The sequence below is a fragment of the Oncorhynchus keta genome, chromosome 12, assembly GCF_023373465.1.
Source record: "Oncorhynchus keta strain PuntledgeMale-10-30-2019 chromosome 12, Oket_V2, whole genome shotgun sequence".
Classification (NCBI taxonomy): domain Eukaryota; kingdom Metazoa; phylum Chordata; class Actinopteri; order Salmoniformes; family Salmonidae; genus Oncorhynchus; species Oncorhynchus keta.
Genome location: NC_068432.1, coordinates 45,777,314 through 45,793,472, shown reverse-complemented (window position 1 = coordinate 45,793,472; position 16,159 = coordinate 45,777,314). Strand labels below are relative to the sequence as shown.

Sequence of the window (16,159 nt, the reverse complement as noted above, 5' to 3'; positions counted from 1 at the left end):
TGTGTGTGGGGAAGAGGTGCTGTCACGCCTTCTTACCGACTGTTTGCATGTGTGTGGGGAAGAGGTGTTGTCACGCCTTCTTACTGACTGTTTGGACCATTAAGTCCTTAGTGATTTGGGCACAGGAACTTGAAGCAGAAATGGGATGAACATTAGTCTGGAGGTTTTGGGTCTCGGAACAAATACACACACCGTGCGTGTGTGTGCCTTTCAATCCTCCGTTGCTTTCTGCTTCATATCACTCTCAAAAACACAGAGCTCCTTTGTCATAGGTGGAATGTGTTGCTATGGTGCACTGACCAATGGAATTACATGTCTGGGGGAGCAGGAACTCAGAGTACCACAGACAACACTGTTGGGGGGTGTGAGTGAGTGGAGTGCCCCAGACAACACCCCCAGTGACAGCAGCTACACTGAATGCTCCCCTCTTCTTTTGTTTCTCCGATGAGCACAGGTCATGAGGCTCATTCCACAGCAAATACCAGAGTTCAACAGAATAGTTCTCTTTAAACATTCTATTAACCAGTAGGACAAAGGAATAATGCAAATGTCCCAGTTAAAGTGAGTGGTTCAAATAGCAGTCAAACTGACATTAAAGAGATGTACATGATTAGATTGATATGTAGATTAGCATTACCTCAAACCAACCCTCTGTTACGATTCAATTCACTCCAAATTTCTCCATGAGATATCCTGAGGTCTGAATGTATAATTAACATATCAGACCATATTGTATCTGCACTGAGGAACATAACTATGCAAAACAAAGCCAGATTGGGCAATAAGTAGAATGTTCCAAACCCAATTTTCTATGTACTTAATCATGATTCCTTCTCAGTAGTCTAAGTACCTTAAACTATGGGAAATGTTCAACTGCAGTACAGAGGAGTTTTTACAGAGGGATTTTTGGAGTAGTTACACAGCTGAAAACCAAAGCAAGCCTGTACTAGCCCTCTGCCCCCTCTCTCCGCTTCACTGAGTCTATTTTGACAATAAGCGAAGCCACACTGAGATAGAGAGACAGTGGTTTACCTCTTCAGCCAGCCTCAGATGTCTGTAGGGGATCCAATTATGGCTGGTTTTGAGTGACAGTGTAATCCACTGCTCAAATATAAAACAAATGGCTTCATAGAACATAACTGAAATGACAATGTAGCCAGAACACGTCAAGCCTGATACAGGTGTTTGTGATGCAAGGCTGACACCTAGTGGTCAACATGACGTGTTACATGTAGGCTCTACAGCAGTTAAATGACCGCAAGCAGCTGACTTGCTCAACATCTCAGCAGGGCCCCCAAGTATTAGAGCTGAGATGATTATAAACTGTAGCACGTCATGTCAGCGTCTGAAATGGCAAACTATTCCCTTAATAGTGCACACTATCCAAAAGTCTCTGGTCAAAACTAGTGCACTATGTAGGGAATGGGGTACCATTTGGTTCATTTTTTAAATTTAACCTTTATCTAACCAGGCAAGTCAGTTAGGAACAAATTATTATTTACAATGATGGCCTACCGTGGGCAAACCCTAACCTGAACGACGCTGGGCAAATTGTGTGCCACCGTATGGGACTCCCAATCCTGGCCAGTTGTGATACAACCTGGAATTCACATTCCAATACAAAACTGTCTACCAGTACTATACATCATAATCCAGATTAGATGTGGCAATTTGTATAAGGTCCAGCCAGTTGCTTTGTCACCATTCAACTGAGTTATGTATTAAAGTTATGTTTAACTCCATGGTAAAAGGTCACTGGGTTCATCTTGTGCTAAATTCCAATCCAAATGGCACCTAGGGAAAAGAGAGCCATTTAGGACATTCCTTACTCTGTCCCTGGTAATAGCGTTCAAGATAAAAAAATATATATATATATATTTAACCTTTATTTAACCAGGCAAGTCAGTTAAGAACAAATTCTTATTTTCAATGACGGCCTGGGAACAGGCCTCGTTCAGGGGCAGAACGACAGATTTGTACCTTGTCAGCTCGGGGGTTTGAACTTGCAACCTTTCGGTAACTAGTCCAAAGCTCTAACCAGATACTCCTTAAAGCTAAAGCTTACCCACCAGACAGACAGACAGTGGCATTTATAGCCAGGTAAACAAGCCAATGCTATATTCTCATCCCAAAAAGATAAACCTGCTTGGCAAGAACGTGCATGTAGCCTATTGCAGTCTCTGCAGTTCACTGGGTTCATGGAGACATGTTTTTATGGCAAAGTGAAAGTGGTATTTTATATTGCAGGGCAGGCTAGAGTAAACATGTGTAAACCTACACAAATATGTACCGTACTAAAGTTGAAATAGGCAATAATATGAATACGGCCTTTATTAATTAACCCATTTAATTCCCACTGTATTCCTTTATTCACGTCTTTACAGACCTCTTAATAATTCAGTACATTTCAATGAAATGTAACTTAAACTTGCATTATAATGTTGCATGGGGGCTTCAGATTCAACATTTCTTCCCTTGGTCACAAACATCAGACCTACTGTCTGTCTTTGTTGTTAGTTTGCTGGCTTTGGTACTTTTCCACTTGCACAGAAGACGCCCCCACGAAGCTATCTTCACCTCCAGCTACGTATCGCTTGTTTCCCTCTACGTAGCTCGGGGCTCATTTAGCTTGAGTTCAGCACCGCTCCGGCTTTAATACTCAGCCGACCATTGCAGTGAGCAGTCAGAAGCCCGTCGTGTCTCTACCCGAGGCCGGATGGTAAAATCCAACCTCCAGCGGATCTTAAACAGTCATTGCTTTGCTCGCGAGAAAGAAGGAAAACCACAGTGCTTTACTACCATGGCGGATTTAAGTAATAGTATTTGTGACATGATTGGCAAGTAAGTGGAGACAGACAGCAAAGTCAAGTGGGGGATGGTAGCTAGCAATTGTTTTCAGTGACGAGGAAGTAGCTACGAATATAAACTGGGATTTAATTTACTATGTCACAAAATACCCACAACTGGTTAACGAAGTAATCTATGAAAAATATCCAGAATGAATTAGGAAATAATTAAATTGTTTCAAGTTAGTCCTCTTCCGTCGTATGGTGCTAAACTAGCTTAGCTACGTAACATAAATAAATGGTTTAGGGTTTCCTATGTTTCAATGGTTGCCAATGACGCCTCGTTTATAGCTATATAAGATGAGTTAACGTTATATTGTTGAGGTTGGCATAGTACCTAGGCGAACTCTTTCCACCTGAAAGCATAACGTTAGTAGCTATAGCATTAACATAGTCAGGTAGCTAGTTGGCTGGTGTATGAGTTAACAGGGCACAAATGAAACCCATTAGAATGGCTCGTCGTTTCACCGATTAACTTCAAAAACAGAATGAGAAACATTTCCCTTTCCATTGTAATGTGGGGAATCTACATCCATGATAGTTGCGTTTATCTTTAATCACGTCACACTTTTGATTATTTAATAAGGCCTCAGTGACGCAACAGTATTCGTTTCTCCATCTTGACATCACAAAGACGTTTACATTGTCACATTACGTCATTATACTATTCTTCCCTCAAAATGATACATTATTGTAATTGCTGGGAATCATAATGTCTCAGTATTGTTGAGTTGGAGTTTATCTGACCTGCTTGCTTACAGCTGGATTAGGGTCTGACAGGCTTCCGGTTTAGATTGAAACACCAAGTAGCCCCCGAGAGAGACTATATATACACACATGTATGTGGACACCCCTTCAAATGAGTGGATTCAGCTATTGCAGCCACACCCGTTGCTAACAGGTGTATAAAACCAAGCACACAGCCATGCAATCTCCATACACAAACATTGGCAGTAGAATGGCCTCACTGAAGATCTGTCACTTTCAACGTGGCACCTTCATAGGATGCCACCTTTCCAACAAGTCAGTTTGTCAAGTTTCTACCCTGCTAGAGCTGACCCCCGGTCAACTGTAAGTTATGGTGAAGTGGAAACTTCCAGGAGCAACAATGGCTCAGCTGCGAAGTGGTAGGCCACACAAGCTCACAGAACGGAACCGCACAATAGGCCCAGTGTCGTTAGGGTTTGGCTGTGGTAGGCTGTCATTGTAAATGAGAAATAGTTAAAGGTTAAATAAGTTTCGCGAAGTAGTTAAAGGTTAAATAAGTTTCGCGAAGGAGGGAAAATGATCTGGGGCTGTTTTTCATGGTTTGTGCTCGGCCCCTTAATCCCATTGAAGGGAAATGTTAATGTTACAGCATACCATGACATTCTAAACGATTCGGTGCTTCCAATTTTGTGGGAACAGTTTGGGGAAGGCCCTTTTCTCTTTCAGCATGACTAGTCCCCCATGCACAAAATGAGGTCCATAAAGAAATTGTTTGTTGAGATCTGTGTGGAAGAACTTGACTGGCCTGCACATAGCCTTGATCTCAATCCCATCAAACACTTTTGGTATGCCGACTGCGAGCCAGGCCTAATCACCCAACATCAGTGCCCAACCTCACTATAGCAATGATCCAACATCTAGTGGAAAACCTTCCCAGAAGGGTGGAGGCTGTTATAGCAGCAAAGGGGGACCAACTCCATATCAATGCCTGTAATTTTGGAATGAGGTGTTCGACGACCAGGTGTCCACATACTTCTGGTCATGTAATGTATGCCTCAGAAAACCTACCTCAATCCGGGGATGAGAAATGTGGTGTACTCCGAATTGTTCCATTTATCCCAACTGTTACACCGATAAGATTGAATGCTTTCGTCCTCATGCTAGCTAGCAGTAGCCACAGCAGCTGTAATGGAATGGCATGTCAGAGCTGAGTGGCTTACACTGCCATTCCAAAATGACTGCTGTGACTTCTGCTACCCAGCATGAGGATGAAAAGGGCAGTTTTCCATTCAATCTTCTGTGTAATATTTGGATTAATGGGACACTTTGGATTACAACGAATTTTTCATCCCCGGATTGGGGTATGCTTTCTGAGCCGTATCTCGTGCTGGGTCCTCTGTGTCTTCCAAAAGGAATCCTGTCTGACCCTAGTGCAGCTGTAGGTAAGCCGGTCGGATCTACTGGCTACCAACCCTTATGAAACCATTAAATATCTACATGGGATGAATTCATTATTCCATGTAGTAGGTTATATTTTTGACTTCTAGCGATCATTGTCAGGTTTTAGGGTCATATAGTTTTAATCATAGGTAATCAGGTAGAGGCGTAGTTTAGATTGTGCACATTTTTTCCTCATTGTGATGCCTTCTTGTCGAGATTCAATTCAGCCTCAACAGATGTTCCCTGAAGGGGATTCTGCAACCCGCTGTGGCGTTGACCAATGAATTTACGTTTACTGACATATGATGGCGGATGTGTTTGTGGATCTTGTCTTGCCTTGGATGAATACATTCTGTTTTAACAGGAAACCTGGCCCTATTGTGCCATGATATTGTGTGCTTACTTAATGCTCAGATTCTGATCACAATTATGAAGGAAGAGCTGATGCTATAACACATATAAAAAAATCTAGTACGGTTTTTCATGGGAGGTTTAAACTCACACAAGCTGTGTGTTACATCCACTTTCCTGGCCCATCTCACTGCAGTGAGCTTTGTAGCGCATATCATTGTTTTCAGACACCCACTCCAGCATCCCTGGCTGTCCCTCAGCCTGTCCTACTGATCCTGTCCTGTTAGCTAGTCAGCCTGTTGCACTAAATAAATACACTCGGCAACACAAGTGTAAGAATCACAAGTTTTGGAAGTCCAATTGTTGTATTGAAACGTTTTTTTAAAGCCCATCACTAATTCAACCACAGGTAGGTCCAGGTTTATTTACACCAATACATGTGCCACAATGGAGCACTTTGTCAGTATCTAACAAAGCGAGAGTAAACATGCCGTCCTCCACAAGTGATGCAGCGCCCGCCCCCTTGGGCCAATTGCGTGTGACTAACATTTGAGTTATCGTATCCATTATATTAACCAGATACTCAAGTGACCGCTATATAACAATGAGAATAAATATATTCAAACATTAAAGGCATTTATCGTGGGTACCAGTCCCTTCAGCTAATCCACTCCCATGTCATGTGTCAAAGGAAAAAACGCCACCTGCTGGAGAAGACACATTTTGGGGCCAGTTATCCCTCTTGTTTCTCTTATTCCTCTCTGTTGTGACTCACAAATTTCAGTTAATTACTATAGCTCCCATCTTTGGCCAATCAGTGTAATTTTGTAAATGGCAAGACTCGTCATTCACCTAAGTTTCGTGAAAATCGAGCCAGTGCTTTTCTGAGATATGGTGTGTGACTAACGGATGGACCGAGACCGATCCACAGTTCCTGATTTCATCGCGGGGGACAATAAAGAAAACTCAATTGCAGGATAGGATAGTAATAAGAACGTGAGGAAGACCAGCCCCACCTCCTACGTTGTTGTGTTGAGCCTAGAAACATACGGGAATGGGTTTCTTTAGTCTCTGCTTCCTTTGGGTTTAGAAATACAATGGAAAACCGGTGACAATGAAATGCGAAAGTTAGCGTAAACAAACCTCTGTTTCTCCCTCATCCCTTCTAGCCTGTCCCTGCTGAAGTAGTATCCATGGGCCTAACCCTCTCTCCCTCTCTCTCTCTCTCTCTCTCTGTGTGTGTGTTTGTGGCCAGTCTTTCCCTGCACTGTAGTAGTTCCTGTGGTCCGGGGCCTCTGTGGTGCTCCTGATGCCCCTCTCCCACCCCTGAAGATCCCAGGTGGGCGAGGTAATGGTCAACGGGATCACACTTCTTCATCTCGGCCGCTCGACTCCGTGAGTTGTTAAATGCAATGCTTACATAATGCTCCACTGCATCAAGCACACACTCGCATACTACAAAGAAATATTGTTGGGAGGTTATATTTTCAGGTGCCAACTTATTCCATTTTACGTGTTAGTTATTTACCAGACGCTCTTATACAGAGCCACTTACAGGAGCAATTAGGGTTAAGTGTCTTGCTCAAGGGCGCATCGACAGATTCCCCCCCTCCCCACCACCTAGTCAGCTCAGGGATTCGAACCAGCGCCCTTTCGGTTACTGGCCCAATGCTCTTACCCACTAGGCTACCTGCCACCCTAAGTTTGTAGTCTCATATATGTACTCTGAATGACATACACAGGGCCTATAACTAGTATGTGATCGTCGTACTATATTCTAATGTCGTGAATAGGCTTCTTGGTCCTTAGTAAACAGCTGGTAATTTCACTTCTCTGTGTTTTGTTAACGCCTCTATTCTCCAGGTTTCATTGTGACATATCCTGTTATCTAGTGCGTAGCGTTGATTATGGGTTATCACATAAGTTTACACTACTGCACTCTGACTGCTATCTTTTTTGGGAAGGGTTTAGAGTGCACTACTTTTGACTAGAGCCGTATATAGGGAATAGGGTGCCATTTTGGAACACATACACAACAAAACAAAACAGGCAACAATTACACACAGGTCGTTGTCATTCACTCAGTGGTCAAAACAACCTGACATTTCAGGAAGGAATGAGAGAGAAACTCTTGTTTTCATGGTGATGCCATGGCCACATCCTGTCATGTGATGGCTCTGTTAGCTATCTGTGTGAAATAATAGGGGAGTCTGTACAACACAAGGCTGATATTGTTGACAGACATGCAGGCTCACTCTCTCTGCTACTAGCATGTCCTATTGCAGTGTGCAGGTTGACCGACACACTACAAATGAAATCGCGTACTGGTACTGTATAGGAAAGATCCCATCACCCTCTACTGACTATGATTCATTAGTAATTATTTGGTTGACTACCAAGCCCTTCTTGAAAGGCTATTACATGAGCTGAGGGCATAAAAACGGAAATAATTTCCCCCCGGGTCAGTGGAGACCTGTGAGACCTCCAGCTAATACCTCCACTCTCTGGACTGGCTGGTTCTGGGGATCCCGTGGGTTCTCCACTGATTTGAGTTAGTAAATCAAATCAAATTTTATTTGTCACATACACATGGTTAGCAGATATTAATGCGAGTGTAGCGAAATGCTTGTGCTTCTAGTTCCGACAATGCAGTGATAACCAACAAGTAATCTAACTAACAATTCCAAAACTACTGTCTTATACACAGTGTAAGGGGATAAAGAATATGTACATAAGGATATATGAATGAGTGATGGTACAGGGCAGCATACAGTAGATGGTATCGAGTACAGTATATACATATGAGATGAGTATGTAGACAAAGTAAACAAAGTGGCATAGTTAAAGTGGCTAGTGATACATGTGTTACATAAGGATGCAGTCGATGATGTAGAGTACAGTATATACGTATGCATATGAGATGAATAATGTAGGGTAAGTAACATTATACAAGGTAGCATTGTTTAAAGTGGCTAGTGATATATTTACATCATTTCCCATCAATTCCCATTATTAAAGTGGCTGGAGTTGAGTCAGTGTGTTGGCAGCAGCCACTCAATGTTAGTGGTGGCTGTTTAACAGTCTGATGGCCTTGAGATAGAAGCTGTTTTTCAGTCTCTCGGTCCCAGCTTTGATGCACCTGTACTGACCTCGCCTTCTGGATGATAGCGGGGTGAACAGGCAGTGGCTCGGGTGGTTGATGTCCTTGATGATCTTTATGGCCTTCCTGTAACATCGGGTGGTGTAGGTGTCCTGGAGGGCAGGTAGTTTGCCCCCGGTGATGCGTTGTGCAGACCTCACTACCCTCTGGAGAGCCTTACGGTTGAGGGCGGAGCAGTTGCCGTACCAGGCGGTGATACTATTATGCCCCCATCTCAAGGAATAGCCTTTGGGCCACCTTGAAATTAGACTCACTGGCCTCCTTTGGACAGTTTAGATTGAGTTTAAGGGAGGTGATGTTTGTTTTGATTCGTCTTGTCTATTATTTATTTGTCTGTTCATGTTCACAGGGCTCCCTGGTCTCAATGGTGACTCACCCAGTATTACAAAAATATATATACATTTAAAACCGTGAGGTAGTGCCTGAACTTGTCCAATAACAAACAACACAGCTATTCCCTTTCTATTGAAACGGTGTGCTCTAGTGAACACAACCATGAAGTTGTCTTTAATCATTAACGGTCCTTCTGTTTCCTTCCATTTTGGTTTTCCAGAACTTGACGGTGACAGCGGAGCCGGCGGGGAACGGTCGCCCCGGGATACTCCACTTCCAGAGCCGCCTCACTGTTTCCAGGGTGATCAACTGGGACGCGGTGCTGAGTGGGAATGCTCTGTATGTGGAGATACCCATAGACCCCCTCCCCGAGGGCAGCAAGGAGAGGTGAGGACAGGGAGATACCCATAGACCCCCCCCCCCCCCCTGAGGGTGAGGGCAGCAAGGAGAGGTGAGGACAGGGAGAGAACCATAGACCCCCCTCCTGAGGGTGAGGGCAGCAAGGAGAGGTGAGGACAGGGAGAGAACCATAGACCCCCTCCCCGAGGGCAGCAAGGAGAGGTGAGGACAGGGAGAGAACCATAGACCCCCTCCTCCCCGAGGGCAACAAGGAGAGGTGAGGACAGAGGGGGACCATAGACCCCCTCCCCGGGGCAGCAAGGAGAGGTGAGGACAGGGAGAGAACCATAGACCCCCTCCCCCCAAGAGGGCAGCAAGGAGGAGAGGTGAGGACAGGGAGAGAACCATAGACCCCCCCCGAGGGCAGCAAGGAGAGGTGAGGACAGGAGAGAACCATAGACCCCCTCCCCGAGGGCAGCAAGGAGAGGTGAGGACAGGGAGAGAACCATAGACCCCCTCCCCGAGGGCAGCAAGGAGAGGTGAGGACAGGGAGAGAACCATAGACCCCCTCCCCGAGGGCAGCAAGGAGAGGTGAGGACAGGGAGAACCATAGACCCCCTCCTCCCCGAGGGCAGCAAGGAGAGGTGAGGACAGGGAGAGAACCATAGACCCCCTCCCCGAGGGCAGCAAGGAGAGGTGAGGACAGGGAGAGAACCATAGACCCCCCCTCCCCGAGGGCAGCAAGGAGAGGTGAGGACAGGGAGAGAACCATAGACCCCCACCCCCGAGGGCAACAAGGAGAGGTGAGGACAGGGAGAGAACCATAGACCCCCCTCACCCCAGGAGGGCAGCAAGGAGAGGTGAGGACAGGGAGAGAACCATAGACCCCCCCCCCGAGGGCAGCAAGGAGAGGTGAGGACAGGGAGAGAACCATAGACCCCCCCCCCCCGAGGGGCAGCAAGGAGAGGTGAGGACAGGGAGAGAACCATAGACCCCCCCTCCCCCTCCTGAGGGTGAGGGCAGCAAGGAGAGGTGAGGACAGGGAGAGAACCATAGACCCCCTCCCGAGGGCAGCAAGGAGAGGTGAGGACAGAGGGGACCATAGGACAAGGAGAGGTGAGGACAGGGAGAGAACCATAGACCCCCTCCTCCCGAGGGCAGCAAGGAGAGGTGAGGACAGGGAGAGACCATAGACCCCCTCCTCCCGAGGGCAGCAAGGAGAGGTGAGGACAGGGGGACCATAGACCCCCTCCCGAGGGCAGCAAGGAGAGGTGAGGACAGGGAGGGGAACCATAGGGGGCAGCAAGGAGAGGTGAGGACAGGAGAGAACCATAGACCCCCTCCCGAGGGCAGCAAGGAGAGGTGAGGACAGGGAGAGAACCATAGACCCCCTCCCCGAGGGCAGCAAGGAGAGGTGAGGACAGAGGGGGACCATAGACCCCCCCTCCCCGAGGGCAGCAAGGAGAGGTGAGGACAGGGAGAGAACCATAGACCCCTCCCCGAGGGCAGCAAGGAGAGGTGAGGACAGGGAGAGAACCATAGACCCCCTCCCGAGGGCAGCAAGGAGAGGTGAGGACAGAGGGGGACCATAGACCCCCTCCAGAGGGCAGCAAGGAGAGGTGAGGACAGGGAGAGAACCATAGACCCCCTCCCCGAGGGCAGCAAGGAGAGGTGAGGACAGGGAGAGAACCATAGACCCCCTTCCAGAGGGCAGCAAGGAGAGGTGAGGACAGGGAGAGAACCATAGACCCCCTCCCCAAGGGCAGCAAGGAGAGGTGAGGACAGGGAGAGAACCATAGACCCCCTCCCCGAGGGCAGCAAGGAGAGGTGAGGACAGGGGGAACCATAGACCCCCTCCCCAAGGGCAGCAAGGAGAGGTGAGGACAGGGAGAGAACCATAGACCCCCTCCCCAAGGGCAGCAAGGAGAGGTGAGGACAGGGAGAGAACCATAGACCCCTCCCCAAGGGCAGCAAGGAGAGGTGAGGACAGGAGAGAACCATAGACCCCCTCCCCAAGGGCAGCAAGGAGAGGTGAGGACAGGGAGAGAACCATAGACCCCCCCCCAAGGGCAGCAAGGAGAGGTGAGGACAGGGAGAGAACCATAGACCCCCTCCCCGAGGGCAGCAAGGAGAGGTGAGGACAGAGGGTGACCATAGACCCCCTCCCCGGGGCAGCAAGGAGAGGTGAGGACAGGGAGAGAACCATAGACCCCCTCCCCGAGGGCAGCAAGGAGAGGACCCCCTTCCCGAGGGCAGCAAGGAGGGTGAGGACAGAGGAGGAACCATAGACCCCCTCCCGAGGGCAGCAAGGAGAGGTGAGGACAGAGGGGACCATAGACCCCCTCCCCGAGGGCAGCAAGGAGAGGTGAGGACAGGGAGAGAACCATAGACCCCCTCCCGAGGGCAGCAAGGAGAGGTGAGGACAGGGGGAACCATAGACCCCCTCCCCGAGGGCAGCAAGGAGAGGTGAGGACAGGAGAGAACCATAGACCCCCTCCCCGAGGGCAGCAAGGAGAGGTGAGGACAGGAGGGGACCATAGACCCCCTCCCGAGGGCAGCAGGGAGAGGACAGAGGGGGACCATAGACCCCCTCCCCGAGGGCAGCAAGGAGAGGTGAGGACAGAGGGGGACCATAGACCCCCTCCCCGAGGGCAGCAAGGAGAGGTGAGGACAGGGAGAGAACCATAGACCCCCTCCCCAAGGGCAGCAAGGAGAGGTGAGGACAGAGGGGGACCATAGACCCCCTCCCGGGGCAGCAAGGAGAGGTGAGGACAGGGAGAGAACCATAGACCCCCTCCCCGAGGGCAGCAAGGAGAGGTGAGGACAGAGGGGGACCATAGACCCCCTTCCAGAGGGCAGCAAGGAGAGGTGAGGACAGAGGGGGACCATAGACCCCCTCCCCGGGGGCAGCAAGGAGAGGTGAGGACAGGGAGAGAACCATAGACCCCCTCCCCGAGGGCAGCAAGGAGAGGTGAGGACAGGGAGAGAACCATAGACCCCCTCCCCAAGGGCGACAGGGAGAGAACCATAGACCCCCTTCCCGAGGGCAGCAAGGAGAGGTGAGGACAGAGGGGAACCATAGACCCCCTCCCGAGGGCAGCAAGGAGAGGTGAGGACAGAGGGGGACCATAGACCCCCTCCCCGAGGGCAGCAAGGAGAGGTGAGGACAGAGGGGGATAGACCCCCTCCCGGGGGCAGCAAGGAGAGGTGAGGACAGAGGGGGACCATAGACCCCCTTCCAGAGGGCAGCAAGGAGAGGTGAGGACAGGGAGAGAACCATAGACCCCTCCCGAGGGCAGCAAGGAGAGGTGAGGACAGGGAGAGAACCATAGACCCCCTCCCCGAGGGCAGCAAGGAGAGGTGAGGACAGAGGGGGACCATAGACCCCCTCCCGAGGGCAGCAAGGAGAGGTGAGGACAGGAGAGAACCATAGACTCCCTCCCCGGGGGCAGCAAGGAGAGGTGAGGACAGGGAGAGAACCATAGACCCCCTCCCCGAGGGCAGCAAGGAGAGGTGAGGACAGAGGGGGACCATAGACCCCCTCCCCGAGGGCAGCAAGGAGAGGTGAGGACAGGGAGAGAACCATAGACCCCCTCCCCGAGGGCAGCAAGGAGAGGTGAGGACAGGGAGAGAACCATAGACCCCCTCCTCCCCGAGGGCAGCAAGGAGAGGTGAGGACAGGGAGAGAACCATAGACCCCCTCCCCAAGGGCAGCAAGGAGAGGTGAGGACAGGGAGAGAACCATAGACCCCCTCCCCAAGGGCAGCAAGGAGAGGTGAGGACAGGGAGAGAACCATAGACCCCCTCCCCGAGGGCAGCAAGGAGAGGTGAGGACAGGGAGAGAACCATAGACCCCCTCCCCAAGGGCAGCAAGGAGAGGTGAGGACAGAGGGGACCATAGACCCCCCTCCCGGGGGCAGCAAGGAGAGGTGAGGACAGGGAGAGAACCATAGACCCCCTCCCCGAGGGCAGCAAGGAGAGGTGAGGACAGGGAGAGAACCATAGACCCCCTCCCCAAGGGCAGCAAGGAGAGGTGAGGACAGGGAGAGAACCATAGACCCCCCCTCCCGAGGGCAGCAAGGAGAGGTGAGGACAGGGAGAGAACCATAGACCCCCTCCCCTAGGGCAGCAAGGAGAGGTGAGGACAGGAGAGAACCATAGACCCCCTCCTCCCGAGGGCAACAAGGAGAGGTGAGGACAGAGGGGACCATAGACCCCCTCCCCGGGGGCAGCAAGGAGAGGTGAGGACAGGGAGAGAACCATAGACCCCCTCCCGAGGGCAGCAAGGAGAGGTGAGGACAGGGAGAGAACCATAGACCCCCTCCCCAAGGGCAGCAAGGAGAGGTGAGGACAGGAGAGAACCATAGACCCCCTCCCCGGGGCAGCAAGGAGAGGTGAGGACAGGGAGAGAACCATAGACCCCCCTCCCCAAGGGCGACAGGGAGAGAACCATAGACCCCCTTCCCGAGGGCAGCAAGGAGAGGTGAGGACAGAGGGGAACCATAGACCCCCTCCCCGAGGGCAGCAAGGAGAGGTGAGGACAGAGGGGGACCATAGACCCCCTCCCCGAGGGCAGCAAGGAGAGGTGAGGACAGAGGGGGACCAGGGGAGGGGGCAGCAAGGAGAGGTGAGGACAGAGGGGGACCCCCCCTTCCAGAGGGCAGCAAGGAGAGGTGAGGACAGGGAGAGAACCATAGACCCCCTCCCCGAGGGCAGCAAGGAGAGGTGAGGACAGGGAGAGAACCATAGACCCCCTCCCCGAGGGCAGCAAGGAGAGGTGAGGACAGAGGGGGACCATAGACCCCTCTCCCGAGGGCAGCAAGGAGAGGTGAGGACAGGGAGAGAACCATAGACCCCTCCCCGGGGCAGCAAGGAGAGGTGAGGACAGGGAGAGAACCATAGACCCCCTCCCGAGGGCAGCAAGGAGAGGTGAGGACAGAGGGGGACCATAGACCCCCTCCCCGAGGGCAGCAAGGAGAGGTGAGGACAGGGAGAGAACCATAGACCCCCTCCCCGGGGCAGCAAGGAGAGGTGAGGACAGGGAGAGAACCATAGACCCCCTCCCCGAGGGCAGCAAGGAGAGGTGAGGACAGGGAGAGAACCATAGACCCCCTCCCCAAGGGCAGCAAGGAGAGGTGAGGACAGGGAGAGAACCATAGACCCCCTCCCCAAGGGCAGCAAGGAGAGGTGAGGACAGGGAGAGAACCATAGACCCCCTCCCCGGGGCAGCAAGGAGAGGTGAGGACAGGGAGAGAACCATAGACCCCCTCCCCAAGGGCAGCAAGGAGAGGTGAGGACAGGGGGGACCATAGACCCCCCCCGGGGGCAGCAAGGAGAGGTGAGGACAGGAGAGAACCATAGACCCCCTCCCCGAGGGCAGCAAGGAGAGGTGAGGACAGGGAGAGAACCATAGACCCCCTCCCCAAGGGCAGCAAGGAGAGGTGAGGACAGGGAGAGAACCATAGACCCCCTCCCCGAGGGCAGCAAGGAGAGGTGAGGACAGGGAGAGAACCATAGACCCCCTCCCCCAGGGCAGCAAGGAGAGGTGAGGACAGGGAGAGAACCATAGACCCCCTCCTCCCCGAGGGCAACAAGGAGAGGTGAGGACAGAGGGGGACCATAGACCCCCTCTCCCCGGGGCAGCAAGGAGAGGTGAGGACAGGAGAGAACCATAGACCCCCTCCCCTCCTGAGGGTGAGGGCAGCAAGGAGAGGTGAGGACAGGGAGAGAACCATAGACCCCCTCCCCGAGGGCAGCAAGGAGAGGTGAGGACAGGGAGAGAACCATAGACCCCCTCCCCGAGGGCAACAAGGAGAGGTGAGGACAGGGAGAGAACCATAGACCCCCTCCCCGAGGGCAGCAAGGAGAGGTGAGGACAGAGGGGGACCATAGACCCCCTCCCCGAGGGCAGCAAGGAGAGGTGAGGACAGGGGGACCATAGCCCCCCTCCCGGGGCAGCAAGGAGAGGTGAGGACAGGGAGATACCCATAGACCCCCTCCCCAAGGGCAGCAAGGAGAGGTGAGGACAGGGAGAGAACCATAGACCCCCTCCCCAAGGGCAGCAAGGAGAGGTGAGGACAGGAGAGAACCATAGACCCCCTCCCCCCGAGGGCAGCAAGGAGAGGTGAGGACAGGAGAGAACCATAGACCCCCTCCCCGGGGGCAGCAAGGAGAGGTGAGGACAGGAGAGAACCATAGACCCCCTCCCGAGGGCAGCAAGGAGAGGTGAGGACAGGGAGAGAACCATAGACCCCCTCCCCCGAGGGCAGCAAGGAGAGGTGAGGACAGGAGAGAACCATAGACCCCCTCCCAAAGGGCAGCAAGGAGAGGTGAGGACAGGGAGAGAACCATAGACCCCCTCCCCGAGGGCAGCAAGGAGAGGTGAGGACAGAGGGGGACCATAGACCCCCCTCCCCGAGGGCAGCAAGGAGAGGTGAGGACAGAGGGGGACCATAGACCCCTCCCCAAGGGCAGCAAGGAGAGGTGAGGACAGGAGAGAACCATAGACCCCCTCCCCGAGGGCAGCAAGGAGAGGTGAGGACAGAGGGGGACCATAGACCCCCTCCCCGAGGGCAGCAAGGAGAGGTGAGGACAGGGAGAGAACCATAGACCCCCTCCCCAAGGGCAGCAAGGAGAGGTGAGGACAGGGAGAGGACCATAGACCCCCTCCCCGAGGGCAGCAAGGAGAGGTGAGGACAGGGAGAGGACCATAGACCCCCTCCCCGAGGGCAGCAAGGAGAGGTGAGGACAGGGAGAGAACCATAGACCCCCTCCCCGAGGGCAGCAAGGAGAGGTGAGGACAGAGGGGGACCATAGACCCCCCCCCCTATCAGGGTATATTTAATTTTTTACCCCTTTTTCTCAATTTCATGGTATCCAATTTGGTAGTTAGTCTCATCACGGAAACTCCCCTACGGACTCGGGAGAGGCAAAGGCCGAGAGCCTTGCGTCCTCCGAAACACAACCCAACCAAGCCACACTG

The 16,159-nt window shown here is 52.0% G+C and overlaps 1 long non-coding RNA gene and 1 pseudogene across 2 annotated transcripts in view; both read left to right on the top strand.

Moving 5' to 3' along the window:
• Positions 1 to 2,597: 2,597 nt before the first annotated feature.
• LOC118391627 (ornithine decarboxylase antizyme 2-like) overlaps positions 2,598 to 16,159 on the top strand; it is a 29,548-nt pseudogene continuing 15,986 nt past the window's right edge. Inside the window, exons 1-3 of the transcript XR_008061241.1 lie at positions 2,598 to 2,841; positions 6,601 to 6,740; positions 9,059 to 9,225. The product of XR_008061241.1 is annotated as an ornithine decarboxylase antizyme 2-like (transcript). The remainder of the gene's footprint in view (positions 2,842 to 6,600; positions 6,741 to 9,058; positions 9,226 to 16,159) is intronic.
• LOC127906407 (uncharacterized) lies at positions 9,321 to 15,870 on the top strand. Its single transcript, XR_008061242.1, has 13 exons — positions 9,321 to 9,454; positions 10,797 to 11,004; positions 11,943 to 11,994; positions 12,046 to 12,148; positions 12,639 to 13,056; positions 13,107 to 13,210; positions 13,470 to 13,521; positions 14,261 to 14,364; positions 14,567 to 14,670; positions 14,723 to 14,777; positions 14,995 to 15,046; positions 15,197 to 15,248; positions 15,763 to 15,870. It is a non-coding gene; the product is annotated as an uncharacterized LOC127906407 (long non-coding RNA).